Source organism: Sapajus apella, unplaced genomic scaffold (assembly GCF_009761245.1).
Source record: "Sapajus apella isolate SASKATOON/1434 unplaced genomic scaffold, GSC_monkey_1.0 scaffold10, whole genome shotgun sequence".
Classification (NCBI taxonomy): domain Eukaryota; kingdom Metazoa; phylum Chordata; class Mammalia; order Primates; family Cebidae; genus Sapajus; species Sapajus apella.
The window spans coordinates 6,529,474-6,541,844 of NW_022436950.1; the positions used below are offsets into that span (position 1 = coordinate 6,529,474).

General features: G+C 42.8%; 1 protein-coding gene and 1 pseudogene across 3 annotated transcripts in view; both read right to left on the reverse strand.

Moving 5' to 3' along the window:
• The window catches only part of LOC116551622, a 5,802-nt pseudogene extending 1,815 nt beyond the window's left edge, over nt 1-3,987 (reverse strand).
• The window catches only part of LOC116551618 (UDP-glucuronosyltransferase 1-6), a 99,316-nt gene that overhangs the window by 26,169 nt on the left and 60,776 nt on the right, over nt 1-12,371 (reverse strand). The window lies entirely within an intron of this gene.

Genomic DNA, 12,371 nt, shown 5'->3' on the forward strand with positions numbered 1-12,371 from the left:
TCAGATTGAAGCCATTTTGGTTTTTGTTGTGTTTTAAATAAATAAATCAAAAAACCACAGGAGCTGAAACTCCAGAACTCGATGATCTTCTTACCTCTCTCACCTGAGCCTCCCAAGTAGCTGGGACCACAGGAGAATGCCACTGCACCCAGCTTTTTCATATTGGAGTTTAAAAAAATGTTTTCTAAACATTTTAAACAAGATTTTCACATACCAAAGAAGTTTTTATTTTTTTGAGATGGGCCCCAGTGTGTCACCCAGGCTGCAGTGAGGTGGCATGAACATGGCACACTGCAGCCTCCACCTCCTGGGATCAAGTGATCCTCCTGCCTCAGCCTTCCGAGTAGCTGGGACCACAGGCGTGTGCCATCACGCCTGGATAATTTTTTGATTTTTTGTAGAGATGAAGTCTCACTCTATTGTCCAGCCTGCTCTCAGAGTCCTGGGCTCAAACAGTCCTCCTGCCTCAGCCTCCCAAAGGCTGAAATTACAGGTGTGAGCCACCCATCTGCACACAAATAATTTTTGAATTAAAAGGGATGGGAAATTAAAGAAATAACATAGAAGTAGCAATACTGATATCAGATAAAATGTATTTTCAAGATTATTATTTAATGATAACAGCAAACTACGTGAAGAAAATACAAGTCTCAAACCTACATACCAATCTAATCACTATGTATAACACAAAACCTATTCAAGAGCCGAAATATAACTTGAGCAGAATTTGTTACGTAAGGAGGGATTTTTAAAAAGACATCCTTCCCAGAATTGGGCAGATTCAGTAGAGGTTTTTTTAAAAAGTAGAAAAATTGCCCGGGTGTGGTGGCTTATGCCTGTAATCCCAGCACTTTGGGAGGCTGAGGCAAGTGGATCGCTTAAGGTCAGGCATTTGAGGCCAGCCTGGCCAACAGGATGAAATTCTATCTCCACAGAAAAATACAAAAAAAATTCAGGTTAGCTGGGCATGGTGTCCTGTACCTGTAGTCCCAGCTACTTAGGAGGCTGAGGCAGGAGAACGGGTTGAACTCAGGAGGTGAAGCTTGCAGTGAGCCGAAATTCCACCACTCTGCACTTCAGACTGGGCAACAGAGTGAGTCTCCATCTCAAAAAAAAAAGAAAAGATAGAAAAATTGAAAAGACAGAGAAAATAAACAAAAAAAAAAAAAGAAAAATTGAAAAGATAGAATTTTAGTTGTGTCCACGGAACATTTATAAGCATTGGCCATATTACTGTCACTAACTACATAGGACTACTGAGCACTTCATATGTGGCTAGTCCAAATTGAGATATGCTGTGTCAGATATATGCTAGATTTTGAAGGCTTAACAAAAAAACTATGTAAAGTAATTAAGTAATAATTTTATACTGGATATATGTTGAAAGGATAATATTTGGGATACATCTGGTTAAATAAAATGCATTATTAAAATTAATTTCAGTGGTTTCTTTTTGCTGGTGTTTACCACACCCACTAGAAATGGTTAAATTATGTATGTGGTTTACATTATATTTCTATTGGAGAATTCTGTATTAGACCATCAAGGTAGCCCATTAAGAATTTTTTTAAGTAGTGTCCTCACAAGAAACATTCTCCCATTATAATCCAAAATTCCCTCACTAAAAACTGAACTCCATGTTTCCTTCTCTGATCACAAACATCCATCGCACCTCCACTGCCCCGCTTCCACTGAACTGAGTGAACCTCTTTGAAACTTCTACTTCCTGTGAGTGCTTAGGTCTTGTGTGGTTACTTCTCTATCTTTTGCAAGACAGGACCACTAAAAATTATCATGTCAACAATTGTAAATTGCTGTTCCTTCATCCTTTCTACTGAAAATCTTGAAAGCAAGATTCGGATGGATCAGTTCCCAATGTAGTGTCCCTGTTCCTGCCCAGCTGAAGGACATGCACAACCATGAAGACGGTGCCTTTACAAACGAACAGTCTCAGTGAACCACACCAGTCCTTGTCCATCCTTTGACAGACCCTTGTTCCTGCCTCTCCTTCCTCTCAGTGGCCACTGAAAAACTGAACTGCACTACCATTGACCTTTTAACAGTTTATCTCACTGAAGACTATTATGACAATAAGAAGCAGCAATGAAGTCTTTGGAAAGGTAAGTATACAGACGCACTTGTAAGTAAATACAGTTTTTAAAGTGTTTTGCCTGGAACACTGATCGCATGAAGGCACCAATACAGACCTGAGATAGTGGCTTCCTGTTGGCACAGTTGATGCCCCCAATGAAGACCATGTTGGGCATGATCGGCCTGGGGTAATCCATCACAAAGTCCCCTCTGAACAACCACACAGATGCATGGCTGAGAATATCCACCACTGACACCTCTCTCTGAAAAAGCTCAGAGGCAAGGCTTGCATAAGGAGCAGAAAAAGCATGGCAAATATAGGACAGGGCCAGAGGGTAGAGCATGTTTTTGACCCTCTGCAGGAATGTCATGTGGTCTGAATTTGTTGTTAGTAACTTAGGAACATAGGAGTAAGGATTTGGACACTGTGTGCCCTTAAAGTCTAAGTCACATGGAATGTTCCTCAAAAAAAACACAGCAGGAATCGACAGGTATTTAGCCAGCACTGCCCCGCAGAGGTAAACGGGGTCTGTTAAAACCACATCAAAGGAAGTAGCATTCAGGTGCCTGATCAGGGTCTCATTATGCAATAGCTCCACACAAGACCTATGAAAGACCACAGAGGCATTTTTCAAAATTTCCCTACTTCTAGAAAATTTCTTCAGAAAATGTTCTGTTTCAAAGATGAATCGAGCATGGCGGGTAAAGAAGTTGTTAAATTCATCCTGGGTGCATGCAATGGTATATAGGTCGTCAGGGTGAAAAAGTCCTCTTCTTTGACGTGCATATTCACCTCCGGGGTGAGGACCACCGTCTGGTGGCCTCTGGAGTGGAGCTCCCGCACGACCTCCCGCATGCTGAGCCAGTGGCTGCCATCCGTGGGCAGCACCAGCACCTTCCCATTCTCAGTCCTGGGCTGGACACTGAGGAGGAGCAGCAGTCCTGTGGCTATCGTGGCAGGGGAACCTGGAGTCCTGTGGCCATCTCAGCAGAAGCCACCAACAGCTGACTGTTCACCCCACACTCTGCCTCCTACATTTGTTTTTTTGTTTTCTTGTTGCCACTTAGCAAATCGGCATGTAATTGGAAGACAGCCCTCCTCGAGTTAATCATTACAGGATAAATCCATTCATTATTGGACCAACTCAGAGAGAGACACAATGGCTCCTCCTTGGAAAAACTTCATCTGATCCCTGCTGCCCACTCCGTGGAACATCTAAGTTCAATCTCTTGTTTCTCATCGAATTTCCAACACAAGGCTGTGGGCACCCACTTCATGTCACTGCCACTTAATTCTCAGGTAGCCACATTTATCAGGCTGCAACTCAGGTCTGAGGGGTCACCAATGCCCAAGTCCCCAACCATAAAGTCTCTCCCAAATGTGACCCTATTTGCTAACTCTAAACTTTCTCTTCCTATGCATGAGATTACAGCACATCCAGAAACCATATAGCACTGCTAGACCAGTTTTCTGTGAATGGGAAGAGGGAAGGTGGCTCTCCGGTTTTCTTCATATTCCACACACAGATATTTCTTGTAACGAGCAGAAAGGACTCTATTTGAAGTGGCTGTCAAACATGGGAATAGCTGGCAGGACTCTAGACTCAGTATTTGATTATTTGAGTATTTTTAAGGATTTGTTGAGAATTCTTCATCTACCCCATGGAATAAGTTGCTGTTACTTAGAGCACGCATGGGCAAAACAACTCCAGAATGCTTCATGCTCCCACAGGCTGCTTATCACTAGAGTCTGACCTCAGATATTGGGCAGTCTGAATTTCTCTTCTGAATGCTGAAGGCTCCAGTCTTCTGTGAGTCTGCTTAAAGACTGAAGTGTCCCTTCTCAAAGGAAGACATTTATGTGGTCAAAAAACATATATAAAAAAAAGCTCATCATCACTGGTCATTAGAGAAATGCAAATCAAACCCACATTGAGATACCATCTCATGCCAGTTAGAATGGCGATCATTAAAAAGTCAGGAAACAACAGATGCTGGAGAGGATGTGGAGAAATAGGAATGCTTTTACACTGTTGGTGGAAGTGCAAATTAGTTCAGCCGTGGAAGACAGTGTGGCAATTCCTCAAGGATCTGGAACCAGAAATATCATTTAACCTACCAATCCCATTACTGGGTACATACCCAAAGGATTATAAATCATTCTACTATAAAGACACATGCACACGTATGTTTATTGCAGCACTGTTCACAATGGCAAAGACTTGGAACCAACCAAAATGCCCACCGATGATAGACTGGATAAAGAAAATATGGCACACATGCACCATGGAATACTATGCAGCCATAAAAAAGGGTGAGTTCATGTCCTTTGCAGGGACATGGGTGAAGCTGGAAGCCATCATTATCAGCAAACTAACAAAGGAACAGAAAACCAAACACCACATGTTTTCACTCATGAGTGGGAGTTGAACAATGAGAACACATGGACACACGGAAAGGAACATCACACACCAGGGCCTGTAGGAAGTGAGGGGCTAGGGAAGGGATAGCAGTAGGAGAAATACCCGATGTAGAAGACAGGTTGATGGGTGCAGCAAACCACCATGGCATGTACATACCTATGTAACAAACCTGCAAGTTCTGCACATGTATCCCAGAACTTAAAATGTAATTTTTAAAAATTGAAGTATTAAAAAAAAAGACTGAAGTGTCCTTTCATCCAGGCCTTTATTTCATCCTGGAGATTATGGTCAGGCTTTTCGACAAGTCAATCCAGCACCAAGTTCTGATAAAAAATAATTCCTCCAGAACAGAATGGGCTGGTATAATTTGCGGGCACTCTTGTTCAAATTTCAAGATGGAGAATTAGATGTGTGCTCTTCTTAGGGCAGAATCCTGTGCCCCCACACAGGACTTATGGCTGAGGCTGGTCGTGTTGAAAAAGTCACTCCCACATGTGCTTGGCAAGATTGCTGATGCCAGCCAGGTGCAGTGGCTCATGCCTATAATCTCAGCACTCTGGGAGCCTGAGGCGGGCAGATCGCTTGAGCCCAGAAGTTGGAGATCAACTTGGACAACATGGCAAAACCCCATCTCTACTAAAAATACAAAAGTTAGCCAGGCGTGTGGTGTGCCTGTAGTCCCAGCTGCTTGGGAGGCTGAGGCAGGAGAATTGTTTGAAACCTGGAGGCGGAGGTTGCAGTGAGCCAAGATCTTGCCACTGCACTATATCTAGCCTGGGTGACACAGAGAGACCCCATATCAAAAAAAAAAAAAAAAATGTGGGCAGACTCTCTGAGCTGTCCCCTTTCTATCTCACTGCCTCTGTGTCTTCATGCCTGGCGTGTTCTGCCATGGCCGGTGAGGCTGCAGCTTTCGTTTGGGAGAGAGCTATCCCAATTAAAGATCCACATTGATAGCGGATTCCACCACTGGGCAGATGTGCCCATGGAGAGACACTTCCTGTGTAATACCAGCTGCCACTGTGCAGGGAGTGCCTGAATTAGACCTCTCTTATAGGCTATGAGCCCAGAATCTTCTTTCTCTTACTTCCTCTCCAACAGCAACTTCTCTGCTCTCCTTTTCTGCTTCCACTTTCTGTCCCAGCCACATAACTGTGTGTTTTTCCCCAGGCTCGGCTCTTTCTCCCCCTGCCAAATCCTATCTTTTTCATCACCCATTCACATCTACCCAGAGCCATGAAAAATGACTAGGGCTCAGGCTGTTCAGGTCCTCTATTCAGAGTATAAAAGCTCAGAGGAGGAAGGGGCAGGTGTCTGGGAACGCAGAGCTTTAAGTTTGTTGTTGCTGCTGCCGCTGCTATTAAGGTCATTAGCAAGGAAACTTGCCGCTGGTTTCCAGTTGCCACCCTGTGTAGTGGTAGGAGCAGCAAGTTTGCAGAGTTGGGACTCCTCCTTCCACTGAGGACTCAGGAGCCTCTCTTGCTTGTCCAGCTGTGGCTGCAGTGGACACCTGTTGGAGACCATACCAGGCCAGTATGTCTAGCAGTCTGCAAACAGGGCATCACCCCAACCTCACCATGGTATTGTCAGCCAAGTCAGAAGACACAGCACACCTAAGGCCTCAGTTAGGGCAGCAGTGTTTATCCTGTGCCAGTTAGAGACATTAATTTATAATAGACTAGCATAGATGAAGAGGAATACAACAAATATTTCACAATATAGCATTCTGGACTTCACATAGCTTTGATGCAAGGCCAAACAAAATCTTCCTAGGGTTTTCAACATGACAACAAAAAATAATTAAAATTCACCTAGAAGCATTTTCAGCTTCTGGTAATAGAGGTGTTGCTCCTATCAGACCAGCGCTCTCACAGATAATGAGTATAACCTCTTGCATCTGTTAAACAAACAAGCACACTGATATGGTTTGGCCCTCTGTGCCCACCCAAATCTCATATCGAATTGTAATCCCCACATGTCAGGGGAGGGGCCAGGTGGGAGGTGATTGAATCAAGGGGGCAGTTTCCCGCCATGCTACTCCCATGATGGTGAGTTCTCACAAGATCTGACAGTTTATTTTATTTTATTTATTTATTTATTTTTTCTAAAGATGGGGTTTCACTGTGTTGGTCAGGCTGGTCTTGAACTCCCAACCTCAGGTGATCTGCCCGCCTTGGCCTCCAAAGTGCTTGGATTACAGGCATCAGCCACTACGCCCAGCCAAGATCTGACAGTTTAAAAGTGTGCGGCACTTCCCCCTTTGCTCTCTTTCTCTCTCTCTCTCTTAATCCTGCTTCACCATGGTAAGATGTGCTTGCTTTCCCTTCACCATCTGCCATGATTGTAAGTTTCCTGAGGCCTCCCAGTCATTCTTCCTGTTAAGCCTATGGAACTGTGAGTCAACTGAACCTCATTTCTTCAAAAATTACCCAGTCTCAGCTAGTTCTTCATAGCAATGTGAGATGGACTGATACACACACACACACACACACACACACACACACACACAGGAGAAGCCGTCTGAAGGCATGGGAGAGCAAGCAACAGCAGGCAAAGATTAAAGAGGGAAGGAGGCAGTAGTGGCTGGTGAGTTTCCCATATCAATGGCTTTTTGCACCAGGGCAAGGCACAGTTAAGTGCCACACCATGCCCTTTGAACTCATTCTTGAAAGCTTTATCTCCGACCCACCCAGCACAGAGGCATGGAACTGGCAGGAAGCATTGGGGAGTGGGGCAATTAAAAACCGGATGGCTCCGGCCTCAGTGGGGAGTGTGTTGGAGCAGCAAGCAGGAGGCGAAAGATCAGAGGCACATACAGTTGTCTCAGTATTTGTGGGGAATTGGTGCCAGGACTGCACAATTCAACCTGTAGCAGAATCCAGCTGCCCTGGGCCTTGTGTGCTAAGCTGGGGGACTGAGCATTATCCTAAAGGCCCATGCAGCCACTGGAGAAGGTGTGGCATGGCCAGATGTGTGTTCCTGGAATATCCCTCGTATAGTAGAGTAGAAAGTAGTACAGAGAGGTCAGCATGCAGCCCATCTGGAGGTTGTACTTGAGAGGGGAGGACCTGAATCAAAGCCATCTACAGACAGAACCCATGGGATAGGCAGTGAATGGAGGCATCCACCAAGTGGACACCCTGCTCGAGGGCAGCACATGCAGGATGGCATAGACAAGGCAGGTCTGCAGGGCTTTGGGAACTCTCCAAAGGAGGATGATTCCTGGGGAGTTGTGAGGACACAGAGCACTAGAAAGGGATTCTTAGCCAGGTGCGGTGCTCACGCCTGTAATCCCAGCACTTTGGGAGGCCAAGGTGGGCAGATCACATGTTCTGGAGTTAGAGCCCATTCTGGCCAACATAGTGAAACCCCACATCTACTAAAAATACAAAAATTAGCTGGGTGTGATGGCACATACCTGTAATCCCAGCTACTTAGCAGGCTGAGGCAGGAGAATCACTTGAACCAAGGAGGCGGAGGTTGCAGTGAGTCCAGCTGAGACCACACCACTGCACTCCAGCCTGGTGACAGAGTGAGACTCTCTCAAAAAAAGGAAAGGGATTCTCAGCTATGGGTGCAACATCTCAACCTCTGAACTATTCCTCCAACCCCCTTAAAACTCTGTGCCTCCTAAGCACCTCCTGATGAACCCATGGTGAGGTGGAACACGCATGGGAGGATGCTCTTGCCACATTCAAGGGACTCTTCTGTTCTATCTCCATGAAGTGGTGTTTTATTTAAGACAGTGATGTCATCTAATTTCTAGTCCCACGTCTGGGACTCCTAGACCCTGGGGAGGCCCATGTATCTTGGAAGATGATGCTGCCTTTAAAGACATGGGGGCGCTGGGGATAGTAGGACTGTGGGGAGGAAGGAGTGCACATGCCTGGTGCCTGGAAAACAGGAAGAGATGCCCAAGGCATCAGCTTAAGGTCTGGAGATGAGGAGGGGTCTGGGCTGCACAGATAGACTTGGAGCCATCAGCATATGTATGTGGTGGTTCAAGCCATGGGTGTTCAGCTGTGGTGCCATGGGTATCAGTGAGGTCACAGTGAGCTGTGGTGCCATGGATGTCAGTGAGGTCACCCCAAAAAAGTCCGAAGATAGAAAAAGGCATCCTGGAAGCCTGACCTGAATGATCGTATTCCCCTCTGCCAATCTCAGAGACATAAATAAAGACCTAAACAAAGACTAAGAGGTCTAAAGACCTCTTTTGACCCAAATCTACAAACTGAAACTGTTTAACTTAAAAAAAAAAAAAAAAGAGAGGGACATAGAAACAAATTCTCACACCTTTGAGTAGATGAAGTTTCCTTAGATAGGACACAAGGAGTACAAACCACAAAACATTTGCTAAAATTCACTTAATCAAAATTTAGAACTTTGCTCTTTAAAAAAGTATTGTTTTTTAAAAAATGAAACAAAGGAAGTCACACACCAGAAGTAAACACAAACAAAGCTAACATAGCACTTGTATCTAGAATATGTAAAGTACTCACAATTCAAATATAAGAAGACAAACAACCCACTAAAAATGTGCAGAAGATTTGAGGGGACACTTTTTAAATGAAGACAAGCATATGACCAATAAGCATATGAAAAGATCATCATCGGTCATAAGAGGAATGCAAATTAAAACCGGATGAAATTCTACTACACACCCACGTGGATTGCTAACGTGTAAAAGACCAACAATAGCAAGACTTAGCAGAAATACAGAGCAGTCAGAACTTTAATGCATTGTTAGGAATGTAAAACTGGATAACTGCTGTGGAAACACTTCAACTGTTTCTTATAAAGTAATACACACACCTACCATGCAACCCAGCAATCCCACTTTGAAGTATTTACCCAAGTAAAATGAAACCTCAAAGACACTTGTACTCAAATAGTCATAGCAGCTTTATTCATAATAGCCAACAACTGGAAACTAATCGCATTGCCATCAATAAATAAATGCATAAGCAAATAATGATATACCTATATAATGAAATGATACTCAGAAATAAAAAAGAATGAAATATTGATAGATGCAACGATGTGAAAGAGTCTGAAGAGACATTATGCTGAACCAAAGAGGTCAGATATGAAACAGTATACATGTGTGTTTTTCATTCATAATTGTATGATTCCATTCAGATGAAACTCTTGAAAAGACTATCCTGCTATCCAGCAACAGGAACCATCCATGGTTGCCTAAGGCTGAGGGGAAGTATTAGGTGACTAAGATAAGACAGAAGGGAAATTACTGGGTAATGGAGTAGTCCATGTCTTGAATGCAGTGATAGTTGCACAGGTAAATACAATTATTACAACTCAACAATGTATAATTAAAATGGTGCAATTGTATGTAAACAATATTCCAATAATGTTTACTTTAGCAGTATCAGTTGAAAGCAAATAATTCAATTACAAAAGAATAAAACTTTCTCAAGCTGACCAAAAGACCAAAACCTACCAAACAAAGCCCTACCTATTCCAAGAAACATTCACAGCAAAACACCTACATCTAATAATGTTTCTTTCACATCCTGGTATGTTTTTTGAATTTTAAGTTTAAATTTATAAGTACTTTCATATATCACAATAGGAAAAAGAACTCCTATAAGAGAGCAAGAGGCAGAGACTTAAAATACTAAATACTTATAAGCCCCAAGATGATTGCTTTAAAAGTTGGCAGGTCATCCTTTCCAGAGGACATTCTTACCGAGTGCTCACCGATAGATTCTTAGAAGAAATTCAGATTAGGACACAGAAAATTTTATATAGTAATAGGTTTATATGACAAACTAGTAACAAAAAATCTGGCGTCTAAATAGAAAACATCATTAATTTAAGGCTAATTCACAGTGTGGACAAGTTATTTCCTACCTCACCCCAGTGACCACCACTCCCTTAGACTCTCAAATGTGCTTCTGGTGAGGATCCACTCCCAGCTCAGGACAGAACATGTGACCTAGGCCTCAACCAATCAACACATTTCATCCCCTTGGCCACCATGATTAGTTCAGAGATTGGCATGTGACTCAGTTGGAGCCAATGAGGAAGAAGAACTTTAGGAATCCTGGGAAAAAAATTCAGGCTGAAGCCCCTGCTGCTTGGGCATTATGAGACTAAGAAGGATGTCATGGCCAAGGAAACAAAGACAAAAAATGGAAACATATTAATGGGTTCTGGTGACATAGTTTGGCTCTGTAGCAAGCAATACCTAATCAGATATCCCCTGAGATTGTTCTAGTATGTGAACCAATAAAAGAGCTTAAAACAGAAAGCCCTACAACAAATTCACTGAGTCAGGAATTTGGATAAGTTGCCCAAATAGAGTGATCACAGGTTGCATCGATTTTTTGGGGGGTGGTGGGGAGTTGGTCAGAGTCTTGCTCTGTTTCCTAGGCTGGAGTGCAATGGTGCAAACATAGCTCACTGGAACCTTGAATTCCTGGGCTCAAACCTTCCTCCCACATCAGCCTTCCAAGTAGTTAGGCCTACAGCCACAGGCCACCATGCCCAGTCAAGTTTTTATTTTTTGTAGCAGAGGGATCTCACTGTGTTGCCTAGGCTGGTCTCAAACTCCTGGGCTCAAGCTATCCTCCTGCCTCAGCCCCACAAAGTGCTGGGATTATAGGCATGAGCCACCATGCCCAGCCAGTAGCAGCAGTTCTATTAAATGCAGAAGGTAAATAGCAGCTCTTATTTTCACTGGTGAAACAACTTGATAAAAGAAAACACACACCAAAAAAAGATGTTTAAATGAAAAATTAATAAGGGAAATGCAAATTCAAGTAATCTTGAGATATTGTTTGCCTATTGGATTGTCAGAAACCCAAAACATTGGAAGATAATACATGTGGCAAGGATATGAAGGAAACTGTACACTCATACATTGCTGGGGGAAGAATAAATTGTTAATGCCTAATGACATTTAGCATCTGCACAACACAGTAAGTCCATTTTCCAGCATCTCCCCTATGGAAACTCCCACACAGGGGTACTATGAGGCATATACTAAGATGTTAACTCTAATTTGTTTAAATAAAAGTAAAGAGCAAGATGCAGAGTGGAGGAAGACATCTGCAATATCTATAACTGCCAAAAAACTAGTATCCAGAACGCATAAATAATTCAAGTAGACAAATAACCCAGTGGGCAATAGACTTGAATGGGCAAAAGAGGAAATCCAAATGACCAATAAGTATATTTTAAAGCCCTCAATATAATTAGTCATGTACATAAATAATGCCTTAGCAATCAGGGAAATGTACAACCACTCTGAAAAATAGTTACATCTTATTCAATTAATGATTTCCACACTCTCCAACACAGCAGCTTCACCCCTAGTATATCCTCTAAAAACCCACTCATGTGTTTCAGAATGTAAAAGAATGTTTGTTGTAACATTGACCACAATAGTGAAAAGCTGGATACAACCAAAGCCCATCAATAATAGAATGGATAAATAAAACTGTGGTATAGTCATACAATGGGATATACTCAGTTCTGGCAATGCACAGACTACAACTTACAAGAACACACATCAGAATCTCTTGTACATAGAGTTGAACCAAAAAAAAAAAAGCAAGACCAAAAAAACAGTGTAATTCTATTTATATTAAGTACTAAAACAGGTAAAATTCATCTATATTATTTAGAGATGCAAAGCTAGGTGTAACTGTAAAGAAAAGCAAAGAAATAGGAGGGGGAGGGAGAACATAAAAAAGAATAGCTAGTGGATGCTGGGCTTAATACCTAGGTGATAGGGTGATCTGTGCAGCAAACCACCATGGCACATGTTTAGTTATGTAACAAACCTGCACATCCTGCATGTGTGCTCTGGAACTTAAATGCTGATGAAAAAAA